Source organism: Ambystoma mexicanum, chromosome 12 (genome assembly GCF_040938575.1).
Source record: "Ambystoma mexicanum isolate Mex_15411 chromosome 12, UKY_AmexF1_1, whole genome shotgun sequence".
NCBI classification, from domain to species: domain Eukaryota; kingdom Metazoa; phylum Chordata; class Amphibia; order Caudata; family Ambystomatidae; genus Ambystoma; species Ambystoma mexicanum.
The window spans coordinates 512,260,198-512,284,596 of record NC_090936.1 but is presented as its reverse complement, the minus strand read 5'-3'; the positions used below and the strand labels follow the sequence as shown (position 1 = coordinate 512,284,596).

The window sequence follows — 24,399 nt, the reverse complement described above, 5'->3', positions numbered from 1 at the left end:
TGGAAAGGGGAGAATCTCCCCTTTCCAACGACTCCTCCCTCGATCTCCGGCTTGAAATACAGCCGGAGATGGAGCGGGAGAAAGGTGAACACTCACCTTGCATTTTCACTGCAGCAGCCCGAAATGGCTGTTGCAGTGAAAATTACTTTCACTTTCACGTCGGCATGCTTTATGCATGCCGTGAAACTGAAGGTAATCCAGCCCCCTGGCAATGAGGGGGGACCTCCTCCTCACATAGCCCGGGGGTTGGATTACAGTTTTGTGTGATCCCTGCTTTGCAGGGATCACACAAAACAAGGTGCCAAAAAGGACAAGCTATCTCGTCCTTGGCACTCTGGAGGGAATTCCAATGATATGATATGATACGATATGGTGTTTGTAACGCGCCTATACACGAGATACCTCGTCCTTGGCACTTAAGGGGTTAAGGGGCCCTCTCTAGAGCTCCGGGGGCACAGCCTTGTGTGCCTGTCTCCCACGGGGGTCGTCCATCCCTGCGACAGTCCTGGGGAGCCCCGGCAGGGTCCCGGTCCCTGCCTAGAGGGAAAAGCTCTAAGTTGGCCCGGGCATGCTGCCCCCAGCCACCTGTCTAGCATGTGGGTCGTCCGTCCCCAAGCCCAGCGGCGGTCCCAGGGAGACCCGGGAGGGTCCCTGTCCTTGTCCAGAGGGAAAAGGTCTAAAGGCCCCCCTCTAGAGCTCCAGGACGGTCGGGGTGGGGTGCTGCCACCCCTTGGCTGTGGGCACCTCCCAGTAGGGGGCCAAAAACCCTTCCCATCCAGACCCATTGGAAAGCATTGCACGACCAGATGGCTCTCTGTCAGTAGGGTGGGCAACTTTCTGAACTCATTTTATAGGACACTTGCCCAAGAGGCGGGGGAACTTTTCCCTCCAGGAAGGAACGGGGACCGCGCCGGGGCACCCCTTGACACCAGCATTGCGTTTTGGACTTGGTCACACACGGGTGACATTACCCCGAGGACGGGGAAGGCGCCACGGCCACCCGGAGCTCCAGTGGGGCTGCGTTACCAGCCTGTACCCATGCAGAAACAGGGGCCAGTTTCCAACGTCCATCAGTGTGTTCAGTGGAAGTTCTGCACTCGGAAACAGCGTTGCTGGGGCCAGGATTAAGGCACAGCCTCTGTGCACTAAGCCGCCACCGGAAAACCAAGGCCCAGACTCTCTTCCCTGTATCGGTCCAGGTGCGGAGCAGGTATCTACCGCCTGTGCCACAGAGCCGCCCTGCAGGTAGTCACTTCCACACCGACTATTAGGCCCCCACATAGTGGGAGTTTATGGAACCCGACTGGAGACAAATTTAGGAGGCAGCCGGGCCAGCCGCCACTGGGGCCACCTGATTAGATGGCCGGTCGGGTCCCCAACCAGATGGACTGGCAGCCATCAGGCCGTGCCCGTCCCAACGCCACCGTCCAGTAGCTGGGGCTTAAGCTGCCACGCCTCTTCCCCGCCTGCCTCCCAAGGGCTGGTTCGAGCCACTCTGCCTGCCGCGGGGTGGGCCATCTGGTCTGCCAGGCTGACCAGGAAGGAAGGAGAGTGCCATGCTAACCACCCAGCCCGCACACCCCTCACAAATGTGCACCCAGGGTGGGTGGGAGTTTCCTGTGCGCCCCACGGCACAGCGGAAGGATGGAGGCCTTTGCTGCACCACCGCAGCACCTTTTGACAAAAGCTTGGCTCAGAGGACTACTTTCAATAGATCGCAGCAAGGTAGCTGCTCTCCTACTTACGAAATCCTGCCCCAGAATCAGGTCTACGAATTATTTAGCACCAGGTTCCCCACGAACATGCTGTGCACTAAAGGCGAAAGAGGTGGCCCTCTTCCGTTGACACTTGAGTCCTGTGACAAGAGGCTCTACGCCACGGCCCAGAGGCCTGCTATCCCAGGCCAACCGAGGCTGCGCTGCAGTACCGTTACGGTTAGGGGGGATTCTGACTTAGAGGCGTTCAGTCATAATCCCACAGATGGTAGCTTTGCCCCATTGTCTCCTCCGCCAAGCACATACACCAATTGTCTGAACCTGTGGTTCCTCTCATACTGAGCAGGATTACTATTGCAAAAACACATAATTAGTGGGGTAAAACTAATCTGTCTCACGACGGTCTAAACCCAGCTCATGTTCCCTATTAGTGGGTGAACAATCCAACGCTTGGTGAATTCTGCTTCACAATGATAGGAAGAGCCAACATCGAAGGATCAAAAAGCGACGTCGCTATGAACGCTTGACCACCACAAGCCAGTTATACCTGTGATAACTTTTCTGACACCTCCTGCTTGAAACCCAAAAAGTCAGAAGGATCCTGAGGCCCCATTTCACGGTCTGTATTCATACTGAAAATCGAGATCAAGCAAGCTTTTGCCCTTCTGCTCTTTGGGAGGTTTCTGTCCTCCCTGAGCTCGTCTTAGGACACCTGCGTTATGGTTTTCTAGGTGTACCGCCCCAGTCAAACTCCCCACCTGCAACTGTCCCTGGAATGGGTCGCGCCCAACACTTGGAGCCAGAAGCGAGAGTCCCACGGGGCTCGCCCACGCCTCACTGGGTAAGTGAAAAAAATGATTAAAGTAGTGGTATTTCACTGGCGGCTTGAGGGCCTCCCACTTATCCTACACCTCTCATGTCTCTTCACAGTGCCAGACTAGATGTGACTCTCAACAGGGTATTCTGTCCCCGCTGATTCTGGCAGGCCTGTTCCCATGGCTGTGGTTTCGCTAGATAGTAGGTAGGGACAGTGGGAATCTCGTTCATCCATTCATGCGCGTCACTAATTGGATGATGAGGCATTTGGCTACCTTAAGAAAGTGATAGTTACTCTTGCCGTTTACCCGCGCTTCATTGAATTCCTTCAATTTGACATTGAGCACTGGTCAGAAATCACATTGCGTCAACACCCACCGTGAGCCTTACGCGGTGCTTCGTTTTAATTTAACAGTTGGATTCCCCTGATCTGCACCAGTTCCAAGTCAGGAGGGGAATGGAGAGAGGCGACCACTGCAGCTGGGGCGATCCACAAGAAGGGCCTGGCTCACATCAAGAATCATGTGTCCAACCCAGCCCTTCCCGAAGTTACAAATGTGACTTGCCAATTTCCCTTACCTACATTTTCAACATGCCAGAGGCTGTTCGCCTTGGGGAACTGCTGCGGATATGGGTATGGCCTGGCGCGAGATTTACACCATCTCCCCCGGATTTTCAAGGACTAGCGAGAGCTCACCGGACGCCGCCAGAACTGCAACACTTTCCAAGGCTCTGGCCCCTCTCGGGGCGAACCCATTCCAGGGTGCCCTGCCCTTCACAAAGAAAACAGAACTCTCCCCGGGGATCCCGCCAGCTTCTCTGGGATCATTTGCATTACCGCAATGGACGCCGCACGTCTCCGCCACTGAGTTCGGGGATCTGAACTCGACTCCCTTCCGAATGGCGCTCCCGTCCGAACGGTGCTCGACCATTTCTTAGGACCAACTGACCCATGCTCAACTGCTGTTCACATGGAACCCTTCTCCACTTCAGCCTTCAAAGTTCTTGTTTGAATATCTGCTACAACCAAGATCTGCCCCTGCAGTAGGTCCACCTGGGCCCTCGCCCTGGGCTTCCGTGCGCACTGCACCGGCCCTCTTACTCGTTGCGGCTTAGCCCCTGCGGCTCTCAGCGCTGGCCGGGTATGGGCCAGACGCTCCAGTGACATCAATTTTCAGGGCTAGTTGATTTTGCAGGTAAATTGTTACACACTCCTTAACGGATTTCGACTTCCATGCCAGGTGTTGGCCTGTCCCTGCAGGTGCAGAAGAGGCCAGGGGGAGGCAGTGGCGCTGGTGGAGAGACAACCCAGCATCCTGTCTAGTTTGCCCACTTGGGAGTCTACCGAGACCATTGTGGTTTTAGAACAAAAAAAACTCTCAGCCCGGGAAGCCTTGCCGCCGCCTGCAGCAGTACAGCACTTTGCACGGGGATGGAGGCAGGCCGCTTCGCCACCAGCCCGAACCCCTCCGCGCCCCTTTCGTGGGGGGCGGCGGCAGAGGGGGCGGGACAGAGACAGCATGGACAGGGGGTTGGGTGCGACCGCTAGAGTCTTCAAATCTTCAAACCCCAGCCTGGCCACACAGGGCCAAGCTGCAGGTACCTGGGCACGAAGGAAGGTTTCCAGATGCGCCAGCAGGACTGGCCATCGCTTGACCACAGATGTGGGCGGCTGCAACCTCAACACCCACCCGAGTAAGCCTGCTGCGCCATGGCTCAGGGCTTGGCCTGGCATGCTGGGCCCATCTGCCTGGGGAGGCATCCCTCGAGAACAGCCAGGTTTCCCTCGGCTCCCGGCTGCCCCCACTCTGGACTTCCCTGCCAACTGGGGTACGCCACCAATGCCTGCCAGGCGTCCCCGTCCATCTGCTGGGTTGCGGACCCCCTTCTGGTGAAAGCTGCTCCCCGGCGCCTGGTTGCCCACATGCCTCGGACCGCTCTGCTGGCCAGACTGTAGTGCGAGGGGTGCCCCGGGCGGTGGGTGTGCACGTCTGGGACGTAACCGAGGTCGGGCCTGCGGCTCTCCCCTCCGGCTGCTCCGCTGGTAATGATTCTTCATGCCCCCACTGACAAGCAAATATCCCAGCCCTACATGTCCCAATTCACAATCAAATGCCCCATTTCTCCTTTGAAACACACGTTCCAGATTCAAATGCCACCTTCCTCCAGACCCGCATGCCACCATCCCTCCCTCCGAACCCACTCAAAGATACCAACATCCGTCCCTCCATAACTACACTAAGAGGCTCCACCCCTCTCCAGTCACACCCATATGCTTCACCTCTACCTCCAGACTCGCACTTAGATAGTGCCATCCGCCCTCTCTCTATACAAACACTCAGATTATCCCATCCCTTCGACACACACATGCTCCCACCCCTCTCATAGACCAACATCCTTCTCTCCAGACATACATACCCCATCCCTCCATTCACACCCAGATGCCCCCTTCCTTCCCACCAGAGTGCTCCAGCCCTCACTCAGACCCACATTCTGCATCTTTCTCTGACATGCCCCCCATTATATGCCCTGTCCCTCTATTCCAGATCAACAATGCCCCCCTCCGATCCCGACTCCACCAAGATGCGCCATCACTTCCTCAAGACCCATACCATGATGTTCCATCCTCCCTCCACACAGCAAGATGCCCCATCCCTCCCCCGACCAATGAGCCCCCAATACCTCCCTCCAGAAACACACCAATGTACCCCATCCCTCCCTCCAGGCCCACACCAATGTGCCCCAACCCTCCCTCCAGACCCACACCAATGTCCCTATCCCTCCCTGCATACCCACACCTGTGCCCCATCCCTCCCTCTCAAACCCACACCAATATGCCCCATCCCTCCCTCTTAGACCCACACCAAGATGTCCCATACCTCCCTCTCAGACTCATACCAAGATGCCACCATGCCTCTAGCCTCACACCAAGATGGCCCATCCCTCCATTCCAGAGCCCACCAAGATGCCACCAACCCTCCATGCCAGACCCCACCAAAATGCCACGGATCCCCCCCTCGACACCCATACCATGATGCCCCACCCTCCTCCACACAGGAAGAAGCCCCCATCCTGCCCTCCAGACTCAAACCAAGATATCCATCTCCACACACCAAGATGCCCTATCCCACCCTTCAGACCCAAATACATTTGCCCCATCACTCCCTCCAGACCAATGTGCCCCATCCTTCCCAGACCCACACCAAGATGCCCCATCTCTTCCTCCAGACCCACACAAAGATGCCCCATCCCACTCCCCAGATACACAGATGTCCCCATCCCACCCTCCCAACGAACACCTAGATGACCCATGCCACCCTCCAGAACAGATGCCCCATACCTGTTCCAGACCAACACTAATGTGCCCTCATCCTTTTCAGACTCCCCAAGATGCCACCATCAGTCCCTCCACACAGCAAGATGCCCCCATCCTGCCCTCCAGACCGACACCTAGACGATCCATCCATCACTGCAGACCCACACTGTGCCTCCATTACTCCCTCCAGACCCACACCATCGCTCCCCCCAGACCCACTATGTGCCCCATCCCTCCCCCAGACAGACCAATGCCCCCCATCAAATCCACACCAATGTGACCCCATCCCCTCCCTACAGACCCACATTAATCTGCCCCGTCCCTCCCATCAAACCCACACCAATGTGTCCCATCCCTCCCATCAAACCAATTTGCCCCATCCCACCCTCCAGATGCACTGATGTCCCCATCCCACCCTCCAAACCAACAGATGCCCCATACCTGTTTCAGACCAACACCAATATGCCCCCATCCATTGCAGACTCCAAGATGCCACCATCCATCCCAATGCACACCAATATACCCCCATTGTTCCCCAGACCCACATCAATGTTCCCCTATCCCTCCCCCAGACCAGTGTTCCCGTCCCTCCCATCAAACCCACAGCAATGTGCCCCCATCCCCTCCCTCCAGACCCACACTGTTATCCCCATACAACCCAAACCAGGATGCTCTATCCCTCTCTGCAGACCCACACCAATGTGCCCCGTCCTTCCCCAGACCCACACCAATGTACGCCAGACCCACACCAATGTAGCCCATCCCTCCCATCAAACCAATACCAGTGTGCTTCCACCCACTCCCTCCAGAGCCACACCAAGATGCCCCCATCCCACCCTCCAGATGCACACAGATGTCCCCATTCCACCCACACCAGGATGGCCCATCCCACCCTCCAGACCAACAGATGCCCCTTACCTGTTCCAGACCGACACCAATGTGCCCCCATCCATTGCAGACCCCACCATGATGCCATCTCTCCATCCACACAGCAAGATGCCCCATCCCGCCCTCCAGACCCACACCTAGATGAACCATCCCTCCCACAGACCCACAATGTGCCCCACGTCCCCAACAACAGACCTATGTCCCCATCCCTCCCATCAAACCCACACCAATGTACCCCATCCCACTCACACATAGATGACCCATGCCACCCTGCAGACCAACAGATGCCCCATACGTGTTTCAGACAAACACCAATGTGCCCCCATCCATTGCAGACCCAAGATGCCCCCATACCTTCCTCCAGACCCACTGTGCCCCATCTCTCCCTCCACACACACCAATGTCCCATCCCTTCCCCCAAACCCACAACAATGTACCCTATCCCTCCATCCAGACCCACACCACTAGTCCCTACCCAACCATTCAGACCCCACCAAGATACCCCATCCCTACCTTTAGGCCAATACCATAATGCCCCATCCTCCCTCCACATAGCAAGATGCCCCTTCCCCCTTGCAGACCCACACCAAGCAGCCCATGTGTCTCTCCTGAACCACACGCAAATAGCCCCAGCCGACCCCCTGTAAAACCGCCCATCCTAAACACACCATCATCAAACATTACATTACTCTATTAGCCCCCTTTGATCAGTTAAACACTGCCATCCACTGTCCCTATTCTTTGCCCTCCATACCTTTCACGTTAAATAGCTGAACATGATTTTTAAAGTAAATGTAATTTTCCGCTCCCCCGTCTCAATCTGGTGTCTTGCAGGCACGTTCACGGTATACCGAAGAAAATGCTATTTGTATTATTTTATTAACATCTGTATAGCGCACAGCAGCCCTGTGGCATTCTCAGCCAGCCAAGAGCACACAGATTGCTGCTCTTGCAACTAGGGTGGCCAATTGTGTCGTATTTTGCGGGATTTACCTGTAATTGGGCACTCTGTCCTGCAGTTTGCTGAGTGGCACTGCGGGACGCAGGTTGTCCCGACTTCCTCTGTTCAGCACAATTTGTGCTCGAACGGAGCAAGTCAGGAGCCACAATTAAGCATGCTGGGGGCTGGGGCCGGCCGCAGCAGGGCGCACAGGTCACAGCTAAATGCTGTGCACCCATCCCTGTGTTACAGATTAGCTGCCACTTGACAGCCACTGTTATTGTGATTAGTGGGAAATGTATGTATAAGACCCCACTCCCCGCTCGAATAAAAGTCCTATTGCATTCAATTGCCCCCGCAGCTGCTGACGTGACAGGCCTGCTGTGCAGTCAGGTCAGCAGCTGCAGGGGCAATGCATTGATTCTGCCCGTGCCCAGTGGTAGTACACAGAAAGGGGGGGGGGGCAAACGTGGACGCTGTGAGGTCTTCACCGCCTTGTGTCCTGCAAAAGCATCTAAAAAAGTTGGCCACCCTGCTTGCAGACTGGAAGCCAGAACCTTTCCGCTCAGACAAATGACGATCATGAGGGACAAGACGAAATCGATTGCTCCATCAGGGGTCTTGAAGAAACGTTCCTGGTATCCCGGAGAAAATGCCCCCAGAAAAGCACGCATATTCTGGTTGCACCGGCAGCCAGACTCAGACCCTTCCCTCTTCCCCTCAATAAAATGTCTCCCAAAAATCATAAGTATGACGCCGCAAGTCACGTGAAGAGTGAACAGGCCGTTGCTATGGTCCGTTTTTCGGATGGGAACTAGATACGACCAGTGGGACGTACATTGTATTGCACGTAACTTGAAGGGCACGTGACGAGTACACGTTGCTAGGTCCGTTCCTTTAATGGGAATCCATCACTACCCTACGGAAAAAAATGGGACAAGTCAGTCATCTTGCTTCTGTTTACTATAACCTAGATACCTGATGACACCTATCCAGTTGGGAGCAAGAAGATAGAAGTAAAACTTTCCGTCAATCTATAGCCTACAGGTGGTCACCTTGTTCTTTGAGATCTTCAGGTTTAAATGTGTGTTTGGTTCCAAAACCGTATAGGCAGAGATCTCGTAGAGAAACCGTGTGTCTATCAAATGCATTCTTCATAAATGACGTGAGGCCCGGGAAATGTGACATTTTACCCCAAAAAAAACGTTCTGTTGTGTCAAATGAAGACACACGAAAATAAAGGAGGTGGTTTAAAACTTTGTTGTACAACTTATGTTAATTGTTTTGAAAGAAGGCATTCATTTTGTTGTCTAAGTTGTGCTTGTTATTTGCTCAGTAGAATAAAAATGCCCCACTTGCAGTTCCGATCACTGGAACATTATGAAATCTTCTCTAAAGTAATGGTTACCTTAGTAATCTGCCAGACCAAAGAATAATAAGTAGTTAGGTATTTGTGAAGTCCCAAGGGGAACCTGCTGGGTGTCTGCCAGTGCCAACCTCCCAAGTGTCTGCTGGGCCTCCAGAGAGGTGGGGGACGGAAGGTGGACTATTTGTCTCCCGAGCTGTCACGGAGGGTTGGGATGGGATGTCACAGCACGCCTTCCCGAGACAGGCAGAAAAGAAGACCTTTTTACATGAAAGCAGAGCTCGACCTCGGGAATACAACCCATGTTTCTCGACATACACAGGATGGTTGGTTGCTACGTGGCCCCCATGAGCGCGCGCCGTGGTCTACGTCACATACTTCCCGGGCCATGCCTAGGGTCAGCCCTGGCGCTTAGCACATCTTCATGTTTTGATGGTTTGCATTGTCAAGCAAGTATGAAACATCATTACATCAGTGGTCGAAGTGGGCGGGAGCAGTGCTCCTCTACTTCTTTTAAATAGGTTTTACCGTTCATATACTTTTATTTTAAAAAGAAACCGTTCCGGAACGGTTTCATTTTAAAATAATGGTGTAGGAATACGTTTAAACTTGCACTTTCAGTGGACTGCACTGGATGTTTCCTTAAACATCAGGTGCATGTGTTTTGCGGTTTGTATTGTGCATTGGTGGGAGCGCATCAATGGGGTTTGTGGGGAACGGTGCAGGCCAGTAGGGAACATAGTTCCACTACTTCTTTTCGTGCACTTCGACCAATGCATTACATTGAATTTGACTAGGATTTGTCGTTTCTGCAGCTGAGAGGCGTTGTAAGGAGCAGGAACGGTGCTGGAGAGTTTCATAGGTAGATTTTTGTTGATCATGCTTTTATTTAAAAATAATGTAATTTCTAAGGAATAATTTATGTATATATTTTGGTGTATGTTACACGTCAGATGGTACCTTAGCAGTTTCAGAGTGCATGCAAGAAGACTTAAGGCATTTGCGAATATGTCATTTAGGATTGGGAATAAAAAAAATTCTCATGGAACGTGAAAAGCCATTTTATTGGTGTTGGAGTCAAAACAATGCTACAGCGAAGGAAAAGGATGTTGAGTAGAAGAATATTTGGTTGGCAGAGCTTGTGGCGTGTATCGTCTGTTGTACGATTTGATATTTCTTGTGCTTTCTACCATATAAACCACTGAAGTGTTGTTTTACTAACTGCCCATCAGGAGTTCGTATACCTTGATTTATTTCCGTGTTCCTTATACGCTACTGCTGGAAGCACACTTCGTGGTGCTCCTGTGAGTTGGTTCTCCAAAGAAGAGACAATCTGCCGTCCTCTCGCTGCGCCACTGCTTCCAACTCCATCCTTTCTCTGCAACTCCCCGCCCATACTCTGCCCAGTTATTCCAGCAATGGTGGTTTTCTTTTATCCGTCTCCCCACCTGGAGACTCGTATGCTGCCCTGTGGCTCTTCCACTGTCCCTGCATTGCATAAACTTGTTCAAGACTGCTCCAGAACTAGACCGGCATAAAGGTACTGTCAAGGACCACCCTCTGGCTGCTCCAACTGCACTCCTCAGCGTTTCACGCTCTCATTCTCACTCTGCTGCTGCTTCTTGACCAGCATTGAGCTCATCCCTCCCTACCCCACCCCTTCCTGTACAAGCTTTGCCCTAGCTATGCCCTGACTGCTCACACACCCTAGCGTACCCCTTTCTACAAAACTCACACTGCCTGCCCAAGTTCACCACTTCTAATGCTTGTGTTGTATCATAGTAAATGTATGGTTTATATCTGGTATGAGAGCTGTGGAGCTTGGAATGTTGGTGTGAGGTATGGAAGGTGGCGAGTGAGAGGGTTCCAGGTTGGACGGTTAGGGACTAGCAGGGAGAGAGCCAAGGTTGAAGGCAGCATACTATTGATCTCCTTCTCTCACCTTCCTACTGAAGCTGTAACAAATAAGGAAGCATTTACCTTTTATAACCCTGGCTCCCTGGTGGTTCCTGTGTGTCCTGCTTGTAGTTGATACCTCCAGAAGATACATCAGCTTGCTTGTCACCCTAACCCACAGTGTTTAATACCTGCCCACCCTAGTTCACACCTAACGACCACCGCTCTCCCCTGCCTGTCCCTGTCTACCCCAAGATTATTGACTCCTAGCTCCAGCAAAATGAAGAATTGTCAAGTGAAGGGGTATCATGGCAAACATATTTGAATCCACTGGTCCTCTTCTGCTGTTCTGGGATTAAGTGTGATGTTCCACTGTTCTACTACTTTTATACGTGTTGTTGAGAGTGTCCTATAACGCTTTATGTCCCTGCTTATTGTAGGGGTTTCATGACACATTCTTTTCCCTGTAAACCCTCTTGAGCCTTTACCTTCCGTCAAAACATTTTGCAGTGTTCTTTTTTCACTAAATTATGTTGACGTCAGTATACTTGTGAAGTGTCCCTTAAGCTACAAGTTGAACTGTTCTATTGGAAAAAAATGAGCACTTCTGACTTTCTCAATTGGCTACTTTTCTTTACGTATTTCTATTACCTGATGTGTATAAACATGACTGCATTGAAGAAGGAGAGTTTAGTTCCCTGCAGGAAACGGAACATTATCTGTATCTGAGAGCATGCACTGCTGAGAGACCGAAAATAATTGGACTATCGCCGAGGTTCTTGATGTAGAGACGACATTTTGTCATTCATTTATAGGTGCCAATAGCAAAGCAGTTCTTATCTTACGGGATCATACGTAATAATTTTACTCAAGTATTTGTAAAAGCCTTTTCTAAAAGTTCTCTTTAGAGTCTCCGAACGGGTTCTGCAGACAAACATGACAACACTCTCATCAATGGTTGAAAATCAATTAATCTGTAGGTCGCTGTTCTGATTCGCTTATTGCTTGATGTGCTTTGCACTCTGAAGTAAACTGCACTGAGAATGGGTGCGTGTAGCTGTCTGACATACCCCGCAGCAGACTTTGGCGGGAGGCGAGAGTTGGTGTGCTGCTGCATGCTGGCACCTTCTGTGCTCTCTCCCCACCTGTCGCCTCACCCTGGCGTGGTGCAGTTTGTTGCTGTGCAAATATCTCGGAACCCATGCATCAAAGGGCCTTGAAACGTGGTTTTATGGGACCTCGAGTGTTGTTCCTCGTGTCGAGACTGGTCCTTCTACGACCACATTGATGTTTCGCCGATTTCAGGCAACAGTCTCATGTGTGAAGGTGCGGAAATCCAGGGAAAAGGGTGGGGTGTCCAAATGTCATGTAGCCAGTAATATCCGGAGCATCCTAACAGGTAACAATGCAAAATTTGGTGCAGATTGGTGAAACGGTCTGGAATTGTATAATGAACTTGGCTTTGCCAAGCCACAAACCCACACATTTTCACTTGTATAAATATAGATGGGGTATAGGGATATGTGTGTGTTTTTCTTTTTCAGATTCAGATTCAGCTTCACAAGCAGGGATTTCCCATTTGCATCTCGGTCTTGTTCAGGGTGGTACTGGTAGTTTTCAGGGGAATGTCAAACTTACTGGGAGTGCCTGATTGGAAGTTTACTGGAAATTATATGCTGTATCATGACATGACATGACATGTTGTTGTGTCCAAACTGAAGATATTCTCTTATCTTTCCCATTCTCATTCCTTTCCATTAGTTGTTTATACAGTAGGTGGAGGCATAGAAGCCACTCCACAGACAAGCCTAGGCACTCTGAAACTACTGCGTTGGTGATTTGGTTCAGTATAAAATCCTATGAACATAATTTGACTTTTGTTGCAGTATAAACGATGCCTACTGTAACATTAAACTGAATCCCATTCCATTCTATTCCTTGAGAGTGTCTTCAGGGCCACACAGGTTGGTCCACTGGGAGGTGCTTGAAGGCATCCGCCCTTCTTACATTCCCTCTCAGGGCCGTTGGGCCTAGGTATAGTCAACCTGGTTCCACTAATGCCTCTTTTGTTTGATGTAGCTTTTGAAACCATGTGCTTTTTAATTTGATTAATTTATTTAGTTGTTTTGCGACACGCTGCAGTGTCTCAAAGCATTAGGCAGCAAATGAGAAGCCAGCGTATTAGCCGTATGTATAACAACATGCAAACAAATAATTCCATATCATGGAAGACACAATTTCTTTCCAATGATTAAGTATCCTTCTGCGGCCCAGCAGGCCGAAAATCCCGTAGTTTCAAGATAAAAGGAAAGAGGACATTTGTTCAGGGTGGAATGAATGAAGGGTGTGAACAATGGAGACCTCTGTCTTTATAATTTCTGTCCCTTGCCCATGACTTCATATCTCCACGCCCATTCATAGTCGCAGGCCTCAAATTTAGGAGTGGTGGGTCTGGAGGAAGAAAAGAACGTGTGTGCGTTTTAAGACATGCTACCTTTGCGTTGCTATCGTTGGTATTTTTTTCGTATGCTACACTGTGTTATGTCATGGTACATCATGTCATGTTTAATCTGCAGGGACATGTTGTGCAATGTTGGTCTGTTAGATATATCTGTTTTCCCCCAAATTAATTTCTGTCGGAAAGGTTATCTTGAAATTGTGCTTTTGTTGTCAAACTTCCTATTAGGTGGATAAACTCTTTAATCTCAAGCACCTATTAGGTGGGTAAACGCTTTAATCTAAAGCACACCCCTTAGAATTCCACTTCCTCACTACATCTAAACCTAACCCTACTCCACCATTGTGTTTTTCCCCTCCTTTTTAGTCTTTTTTAAGTATATTGTGATATTGAAACCAAATTAGAATTTTTGGGTTTTTAAGGGAGGTTTGATAAAAACAAAAAATTATCTATTTATGAAAATATGTATTCACCCTGCACCCCTTAATATTTTTTTTTTTGGTTTATAATGCCTGTTTTGTTATACAAGTTGGTTAGGTTTTGTTATGAGGTGGGCGGGAGCGGTGCTCCTCTACTTTTTTTAATTAAGTTTTACTCTTCCCATACTTTTCATTTTAAAAAGAAACCGTTCCAGAATGGTTTAGTTTTATAATCATAAAGTGTAGGAAGAAGTTGAAACTTGCACTTTCAGTGCACTGCACTGAACATTCCCTTAAACAGCAGGTGCATATGTCTGGTGGGTTGTATTGTGCGTGGGAGGGGGCGTGGCAATGGGGTTTGTGCTGAGCGCTGGCAAGCCAGCAGTGAAATGGTTCCACTACTTCTTTTCGTACACTTCAACCACTGGTGTTATGTCATTTGACATAGGTGGCAGCTAACACCCTGTTTTATGTACATCCCCCTTTCACACAGTCTAATGAGCAGTGGCTGCATAGAAAGCACAAATTATATTTTCTCGCTATAGATAGTGGTCTTCAAACTTTTTATGCCAAGCCCTGAGCAAAAAATCTATTGTTCGGGTCCCTCCTGCCCCACCCCTTTGTGTTGGTGTTATTTTTTTTTTTTATAGAGATGGCTGCGGAATGTCTGATGCCCATACAAGAGCACACTGGAATGTTTTGTATATGTGACTCTGACGAGCATGCCATGATGTGCCCACACTTAGACATAAAGCAATCAAAGAAGTTGCCTCACTTTGTAAATCCACTAGGTGAAACGCCCTTTCTACACTGCTACACCATGATTTTCATTAGCTGCAGGCCAGCACTAATAAAAGATGCTAATTCCAGCTCTGTTAGATAAAGCGTGGGCCTGCTCTTTTTTGCTGAATAACCTGCAAAGCCTGCGTAATATTGAGGAGATAGTGGCTGAGGATCTGTGCACCCTCTACCATGCATTAGAAAACGGTTTTCTGTCAAATGTTTCATCAGCTTATTACTGGTCCGGCTAAAGTTTGAAAGTGGTACAATCCTTTCTGTGTAGCCTTTCTGTGCATTGTTTATTGGGTCTCTCTTGTGCTGTATCCTACCATGTCTGTAGAGATAATTCCCTAAAGATGTTTCTGTATTGGGGTTGGGCATGTCACACTGAAACCCAGCCCTTTATACTCTAAGATTCTTCAGAAACAAGAAGCAAACGAGCCCCTGTACCTCCATTTGAGTGGCTGATGTTACAGCCATTTTATACTTGCTTCCAAAAACGTAAGCTGTCCAAATGAACATGTATGGTTCATGGTTCCTAACATTTTAATATTAGGGTGAGCATTGTGAACCGTGATGTGAGCACCAAGCCATGCATCAGTTATGAATTTAGAGAGTCACACATACACTCCTTTGATCACAGACTTTCTTTTATCAAATGTAGTGATCTCTGATCACTGGTATAGTCCTGAAATGCTCTGGGATCCTCATTGGTGCTATTTGTTCCCTTTCCCACTCTCGGAGAGGTATTTTGAAAGAGTACAATAAGAGTGTACCAGACTGTCCATCTTAGAATGATAACCTTCTATCAGAGAATAATTCATATCGTTAGTCTAGGATTGCCCCTTGCAAAATACAAGTGAGGGGGTACGAAGAGAACATCTGCCACACAGGGCCAGGCCAGTGTGCCCTCAGTCCCCGGTAGGCTGTTCACACTGCAGTGTGCCAGTATGGACAGTTTGAAACTGCATTCAGGCAAGGCCTTCCCTAAGAGCAGGTGACAGAAAAACTATTTACTTGGGCAGCACCAGCTGTGTTTTCACATTTAGAATTCTTCTGTACAGTATTTGAATTACAATGTAATGAAACCAGCTTAATTTATATAGTAATTATTTATTCATATTGAGGAGGGGTTTTGTCACATGACAGAGGTGTAGTTTGGGAGTGATGTGTGCCATTCGCGTCTATTCTTCATGAATAGGCTCCTAAGGGAGCCTGAGGCCCCAAAAAGGCCAGGCATCTGTACTTAGTGCGACAGGGGCCGGGCCTTTGTGGGGCCTCAGGCTTTATTAGGAGCCTATTCATGAAGACAAAAGAAAAAGCACACACCTTCTTTTGCAGCGGAACATCATCGCAGCAAAAGAAAGTGTGTGCTTTTTCTTTTGTTTTCATAAATAGGCTCTTAATGGAGCCTGAGGCCCCACAAAGACCCGGCCCCTGTCGCACTAAGAATGTGTGGCAGGTGCCGTGGATGTGGCTGCTGCTTGTTGTTGAAGCAATAGCCCGATCCTTTTGTAATGTATCCTGTTTTTTTTTTCTTCTCTTCAGGCTGTGGGTGCGCGCCCCCCTGGGCATGAGGCTGCGGCCCACCAGAGGGGCGCGCCCCACAGTTTCAATACCGCTGCTATAGATAGATGTGTATTGCTATACTTTGATAGTTTACGGCCAAGTAAGGCACCACAATATCACACTTCGAACTAAAATATAGTCTAGCATAATATGACACAGAACAAAGTCTTAATAGTAACCTTATTTTACTCTATTGATTTTGACCACTCCATTCCCATAACTCCTGTTACCAACAATGTTCACCTTTATTCAGTCTATTTTTTATTATTTTAAACTTTTATTTAACTTGCACAGATCAAGAGTACACTTTGTTCATGGTTACAGCGCTCGTTATCACACATGGTCTTTGGTGCATCATTCAACCATTATACAGTTACATTACTCATTTCGTCTTGGTCTTCTTCCCTTTGTCTTATGTCATCTAGGTATAGCCTGAACGCGCCCCAAATGTCTTTTGGCCAGGATGCCATAGGGAGTAGACTCGTATAAACCTCCTCGTTGTCATTTGCCCAGGTCATATCTCTTATCCAATCCTCGCGTGTTGGGGGGTCTTTGATTTTCCAGCGCATTAATATTATCAGTTTTGCCAGCAATAAACTCAAAATAAGGAATCTGCATAGGTTTCACACATCCCCGGGTCCCACTGTATGATGTGGCCAGACATCTCGTCCAATGCAGCACAGACTTCAGTCCAATAACCTGTGAGTTTTGTTCACGACCACAGCATGTGTAATAACCAGCGTTTTCACCTCTGCACCTAGGGCATTTCCCGGATGTTGTGTTGTATATGCTTTGGAGTCAGGCTGGGGTGTAGTGTACCCGGTTAATTATCTTATAGTGGATCAGTCGGTACCTGGAATTGCATGATATATTTTTTGTTAAACCACATAATTGCGACCACTGTGCTTATGTGTATGAGGTTCCCAAGTCTTGTTCCCATTCCCCTCTAGCTTTTGTGCTCTGGGTTGCTCTATTAGCAAGGCTGATTTTGTAAAGCGTGAAGGCTGATTTCCTCAACGAACTTGGGGTGGCCACGTATCCCAGACCAAGATGCATCGGGGGTTCTTTTGGGAAGCTCTCCCGCATATCCGCCATTGCTGATCTCAGCATGAGTTACTGGAGTTTTTGGAGTGGATTGTCCCCCACAATCGTCTTGATCGTGTCCCAATCTACAAAATGTCCATCTGAAAATACATCAGCAAAGAGGCATACACCTCCCTCCTTCCAGTGTGTGGCTAGTGTCGTATCTTGCGATGGAGGGACATAGGGTGCGTCCCATTTAGGCATCCCAGGGTTGTACAGCACTGTGTCTCTGGTGTCCCCAGCTAATCTGTCCCATGCCCTGCACGTCACTAGTGTTAGGTTCATAGAGTTATCATTTTGGGGTCCTCTCGGCACCAGTCTGTGCAGGAGCTTCACTGGTCCTTCCTTGTATGTTTTGATCGCTGTGTGTGGATCATCTTGGCCCTCCCCCGCCCAGTACTTCCACGTAATAGGCCTGTGCAGTGAGGAAATATAGTTGGAAGTCAGGTGCCACTAATCCACCCTTCTCATATGTCATAGTCAGCCATTCCCAGCTCACTCTGGGTGGACCTTTCCAGATAAAGGCCGAGCACGCTCCCTGCATTTTGGTGAGGAAGGTCCTCCTGGACCACACCAGTATAGTGCTGAATAGGTAAAGCAACTTTGGGAGTATGACCATTTTGATTAATGAAAGACGTCCCATCAATGAAATCAGTAGATGATTCCACCGTGTTAACTTTGCACTGAGTGTTTCAAATAGGTCCTCATAATTAAGCATCCTGGTTATTTTATTTATTACATTTGTATAGCGCACAGACAGCCCAGGGGCATTGTGGCGCTGTTACTTGTAGGAAGCTTAGTTACAGTGGGGTCAGAGTTCAAGCATTTGACAGTATAGGTATTATACATAATATGCATTGAGAGTCATAGTACAGTAGACTATTTGCAGTGGTGAAGGATTTGCAGTATCCCTAGGGGAGGGGCAAGTCGTCACATCAGCTAGTAGAGTTGATCAAGCGAACAGGGTGGTTTTCATAGCCTTGCGGAAGGCAATGAGTGATGGTTCGGCCCGCAGGGTGGTCGGGAGGGCGTTCCAGTGTAGGGAGGCAAGGTAAGGGAAGCTGGCACCCCCTGCTCTAGCTCTTTTTACCCTGGGTACGGAGAGCATATTAGCATAGGGTGTTCTGGTAGGCCTTGTGGAGGAGGCGGTGGATTCTTTGTGACAGATAGGCTGGTGCGGAGAGGTGGATACATTTGTGGATGAGAGTCAGGGCTTTGAAGATAACCCTCCTTTATAGGGAGCCAGTAGGCTGTTTTTCTGGCGGCAGTGATGTGTTCTCTTTTAGAGATACCTTGTGCTGCACGCAGGGCACTATTCTGAATTACTTGCAGTTTCTCAAGATTTTTAGTGGAGGTCCCTAGGAAGAGAACATTGCAGTAGTTCAACCGGGATACAGTGATGGCTCTAGCTATGTTGGTGCAGTTCTCCATGGAGAGAAATTGCCTGGCTGCATTAAGAAGTTTTGCATGGTTGGCTGCAGAGGAGGCAATTGCATTTACTTGACTGCTCATAGATAGGTTCGAGTCTAGATAGACACCTAGAGTTTTTACTGTGTCGGATACTGGGATTCTGATGGAGCCGATGATGAAGTGGCTGAACTGGGCGTCAAGTTTTACTGGGCGTCAAGTTTTTTGAGAGTGTCGGGGGATCCTACAAGTAAGAGTTTGCTTTTGTCCGAGTTGAGGCAATGACCATTGACAGCTATCAGTGTTTGGATGGTATTGTATATGTTGTTGAGAGTCATGGAGTCAGTGTCATAGTCGCCTGTGAGTGTGAGAAGGATCTGCGTGTCATCCGCGTAGTTGGTGTAAGAGATGCCCATGGCATCAAGGATGAGAAAGAGGGGGCGAGTAAAGATGTTATAGAGAGTAGGGGATAGGTATGAACCTTGAGGTACTCCACATAGCATGATGGTGGGTGAGGACGTGGCAAGATCAGAGAAGACCTGCATGGTCCTGCTTGTAGGAAGGAACTGATCCATGCGGTGGCTTCAGGGGAGAAGTTAGCTGTGGAGGTGAGGTGATGGCATAGGACGTTATGATCTACGAGGTCGATTGCAGCGGAGAGGTCGAGGAGAAGAAGCAGGACCGGTTTACCTTGGTCTCTAGCATCGTCCATCTGGTTTTTGAGGTCAAGTAAAGAGGTATCTGTCCCCTGTCTGGAGCGAAAGCTGGATTGTCGTAGCCCCAAGAGTTTGTTCTCTTCGAGGAAGTGCTGTACTTGCAGGTATGCTGCAGTGTCCGGAATCTTGAGTAAAAACGGGACGGTGGTAATGGGCCTGTAATTGTTGGGTGAGGTGGGCTCAAGTGTGTTTTTTTTTTTTTTAATGAGAGACCGGACCCATGCTTCCTTGAGGCATGAGGGGACTTTCCCTGTGGTGAAGGAGGCGTTAACAAAGGCTGTTAGGAATGGTGCGAGGGTGTCTGCACAGTCCTTGATAATAGCGGCGGGGCAGGGGTCGCCCTTACAGTTAGAGAGCTTGATTCCTTTCATGAGGTTAATCATGTCTTGCTCCTGGATGGCCTTGAATGAGAAGGTAGGGGAGGCATCCGATGGGGCGGGAGTGGGAGAGCTGGGGAGCGCAAGTTTGGTGTTCATAATTTTAGTTTGAAGTGAGTTAAGCTTGTTGCGCATGGCTATTTGGATGTCATCACACCATGCCTTATCTTTGGTGAAGTTTTGGGGTGTGGGTGTCGGGATCTAAAGTTCTCTGAATATGGAGAACATTTCTTTGGTGTTGGATTTTGCATCAGAGATTCTAGTTTCGAATGATTTGGCTTTGGCTTGTATGATGGCTTTCTTATGTTCTTTTGAGCGTGATTTGAAGTCTAGTTTGTCTTTATCATCGAGGGAGGTCTGCCAGCTTGTTAGTGCTGCGAGTCTGTCTGTACGGAGTTTGAGGAGGTCTTGGGTGAACCAAGCATTGGTGTGGCTGGTGGGCTTGGTTTTATGTGGTTTGAGTGGGGCGATGGAGATAATTGCTGCAGTGATGGCGGTGTCATAATTGTGAGCAAGGGTTTCTGGGTCGTTAGAGAAGGGGGGGTCTAAAGGCAGGTCCCTGTAGAAATGTTAGGAGTCTCTCTTTGGTGAGTTGGCAGGCACTTCTTGTGAGCGCAGGAGGTAGGGGGTCAAGGGGGTGGGGTGAGGTTCTGGTGGTGGGGATGTTGAAGGTGATGATATGGTGGTCAGACCAGGGGGTAGGGCCGTTACCTGTGATTGTGAGTAGGCAGTTGTGTTGGGCGACCCAGTCCAGTGTTCTGCCTAGGGAATTGGTGGGGTCTGAGACGGAGTTCTTGAATCCTAGGGTTTCAAGGGCTGTGTTGAGTGATTTGGCAGAAAGATCTTTGGTGTCATTCAGGCCTAGGTTGATGTCACCAAGGAGGATGGCTTTGTTTGATTCGTGTAGCCAGGTTTTAGTGATCATAAGGAGATCTATGTCATTGGTGATGATGAGGGCATGAGTGTTAATGGAGCGGGCGTTGATCAAGGCACATTTGAGGTGGGGTTCAGGGGTGGGCGGTGAAATGGTTACTACCATTGGGGTTTGATTTTCAGGGGTCACAGATGCAGGTATGGTGGCATAGGCATCAACACATTGTACTGTTGGGGTAGAAGAATTGAACATTGCAGTATCAACAGTGGCAATAGTGGGAGTCCCATTTTCGGGGGTCACGGACACAGGTATGGTATTGATGCAGTCTATAAATTGCTCCTTAGTATCGGCATTGGTGGGAGTGTCTGAGCTGGACGGTTGTGGACTGTGAAGGGTTGATGCATATTTAGTGCCGATCCGCGTGGAGTGTCTTACTTGCAGGTGGGACATAGCTGTGCTGGCGGTATTAGTAGGTATCTCAGTTCTGGCTTGCAAACGCGCTTTACGTATGCTCATGGGCAGTGGTAGCGGGATTGGTGGGGCGATGTATGTGTGTGTACATAATCTTTCGCATCTGGATGCAAGTAAATGGGGCTGCAGTGGAATGGACGTGGATGTCTCCTTACCTTGGGGATCGTGCAGCATTTCTTGGCAGGCGGCAGTCTGCGAGCAGCGAAGAGCTGCTAAGAGGAGCGCTGTCCTTTTTCCGCGGCCTTCTTTTCCCGGCTTTGCCTCACGGGCCACTCCACCTCCATTTAAAGCAGGAGGGGAGGGGCAGGCGGGTCGGGGGAGCCAATAAGGACTCGGGTCTGCAGTGGTGATGTTCCCGGGCTCTGAGGAAGTTCTGGTTGTCATGGTGTCGTTGGTGGCCATCTTAGATGCTGTGGAACACACAGAAATTGATAATAAAGTAACAGATGATCTGAAAAGCAGTTGATCCACTATTTGGGCCTCAGCTTGTTAATGCGCTTGCAGCGGAGCTGCTAAGAGGAGTGCTAGCCTTTTTCTGCGGCTTCCTTTTCCCGGCTTTGCCTCATGGCCCACTCTACATCCTTTTAAAGCAGGAGGGGAGGGGCAGGCGGGCCGGGGGAGAGAATAAGGACTCAGGTCTGCGGCAGTGATGTTCCCGGGCTCTAAGGAAGCTCTGGTTGTCATGGTGTCGTTGGTGGCGTCGGCTGCCATCTTAGATCTTAGGTTAGTTGCGTTGTACGTGCTATGTCCACCCCCAAGTATTTTACCTTCCTAGGCGCCCATAGAAGTCCAAGCAAATCGGTGGGGCACACCGTTGCGTCCGTCAGCGGGAAGATCTCCGATTTGGAGGCATTCAGCCTGAGACCTGAATAGGTTCCAAACTCCCACACAGCCTTTATAATTCTTGTCATATGCCTCTCCGGTTTCCTGATGTACAGCATAATATCATCGGCGTAGAGGGTGATAAGCTCATTCTTGCCTGCTAGTGGTATCCCCACTCCAGTGTATCTTGCCCTCAATAAGTCCTCAAGCGGTTCATTCACCATGGCAAATAACAGTGGAGAGAACTGGCACCCCTGCCTTATGCCTCCGCCCAAATTCTGAAAAGACTCCGTTAATGCAGACCCTCGTGGAGGGATGTGTATATAATACACGTACCCGTTTAATGAAGTTTGGGCCAAACCCATAATTTCCAAGGACTCTGAACAGGAAAGGCCAGTATACACCGTTGAACGCCTTTTGCATGCCCAGGGCCATCGCTATTTCCTGTGTGTCTCTCGGAATATTCGTCATGATGTTATAGCAGCGGCGTATATTGGTTGCCGTGGACCTGCCCTGCACAAACCCTGCTTGGTCCTCATAAACCATGTGTGGCATTAAAGGGTTGAGCCGAGTATCTAGGATCTTTTTGCAAACACTTTGGCATCCATGTTTGAGGGATAGAGGGCGGTAGGAGCCACATTCCTCAGGCCGTTTCCCCGTTTTGAGAAGCAGAGTTATAACAGCTTTGCGAATAGTGTTTGGTAGTTCCCCCAGTTCCAGTGCCTCAGCCCACACCTCGAGGAGGCACGGGGGCCAGCAATTCAACAACTCCTTTTATAGAATTCTACCCCGAGGCCATTGCTTCCTGGTGCTTTCCCACCCGGTAGGGCCTTTATGGCTTCCTTTATTTCACTAACTATCAGGGGAGCATCAAGGGCTTCCCTAGCTTCACCAGACAATAGTGTTGTTGGGATCTTAGACAAGTAATCGTCTATCTCTTTATCCGTAGCTGTGCTTTGGGGGGAGCACAGTGCAGAGTAAAAATCAAAGAAGACCTTACTGACCTCTTCCTAATCTGTTACCACAACCCCATCTGCCCTAGTTATAAATGGTATATTCGTGGTGCCCTTCTCGCCGCGGACCATCTGCATAAGCAGTTTCCCCGGCCTTTCCTGCTCGCCATACCGTCGTGCTGCTGCCAGCCTATTAAAGTACTGTACATCACGATCCGCAGCAGCCCGGTAGTCGTATAAATGTTCCTTGATTGCGGATGCTCTCTGCGCCAATGGGGCGCACGCAAATCGTTCTTGCAGCTCGACTATTTCCCCTTTCTTCCTCCTTAGTATGTTCGGTATATCCCTTAATACTCCTGCTTCAGTGGACATGGCAACACCCCTTATATAGGCTTTAAAGTCTTGCCATAATACGGCTTGACTAGTGACCGATCCATCATTGTGTTCAACAAACTCATTGACATACTGTGTTAGGCTCATTTTGTATACTGGATCCGATAGTGCAGCTGACTTGAAATGCCATGGTGTTCTAAGCGGGGTTACCTCTTGGATGGTCAATGTCAGCAGTATTGGTGAATGTTCTGACAACGTCCTAGGTAACAGTGTGACAGACGATGTCCAACCCAACACCCTTTGAGATACCGACCAAAGATCAATTCTAGAGTGCATGTCGTGCACCGAGGAGTAGAAGGTGTGTGCACGTTGAGTTCTGTGTGTTGCACGGCAGGCGTCTGTTAATCTCAGATCCTCCACGTGCAGGCCTATTTCGTGGGTTCTGCCTGTCTGTGGCCTAGGGGTGTTCGATGTCCTTTCCAGGTCTAGATCTAGCATGGTGTTGAAGCCCCCCCGCATATGATTTGGGCTGTTGGGTATTTAGCACATTTCTGGAAAATCTCAGTGTAATATTCTGGAGTATATGTGTTAGGGCCATATATGTTGATTAGCAATGTTTCAGTGTTGCCTAGCTTACAGTGTACCAGCGCAAATCTTCCATTAGGGTCACAGTCTGCTGTAATGTGTGTAAATGGTAGCGTTTTGTGTATTAGTATCATGACCCCCAGGGTCCTTGTGGAATAGGACGTGTCGAAGTGCTGGGGCCCCCAACCAGGGGCAAGTTTACATGCTTGCTCACCCAACAAATGTGTCTCTTGTAGAAACAAAATATGTGCACCAGCCCTGTTAACGTATGCCATTACCTTGCACGCTTTCACAGGCATCCCCAGCCCTCTAACATTCCAGCTCATCAATTTGAGTCTTCTTTAGCCTTTCTGTCTGCCATTCACTATCTCTGCATCGTTGTACCAATGTGTAACTGTAGCGCAACCATGATATGCTGTAGTATGTCTGTGTATTTTTCCATTCTCAACACCCCAACCATCTCCCTCACCAGCAACCCCCCGGAATAAAAAGGCAATTAGTGGTGTGCCGACCACTCGTCTTGAGAGTTAGTATCTTACTAACTACCGGAGTACCGGACTGAGCCATGCAGGGCATCCTGGCCCTGAATGTGGTGCAGCGCGGCTGCCAGGCATC

At 49.5% G+C, this 24,399-nt stretch overlaps 1 protein-coding gene across 3 annotated transcripts in view; it reads left to right on the top strand.

Annotated features, from left to right (window-relative positions):
* The window catches only part of FBXO7 (F-box protein 7), a 415,977-nt gene that overhangs the window by 41,777 nt on the left and 349,801 nt on the right, over window positions 1-24,399 (top strand). The window contains exon 1 of one of the 3 annotated variants that reach the window (XM_069628789.1): window positions 8,570-8,722. The exons of 1 other annotated variant lie outside the window; for it this stretch is intronic. The gene's annotated coding sequence lies outside the window, so the exon portion shown is untranslated. Of the gene's footprint in view, window positions 1-8,569; window positions 8,723-24,399 lie in introns of those variants that run through there. One more of the 3 variants, XM_069628790.1, reaches the window with a different exon arrangement.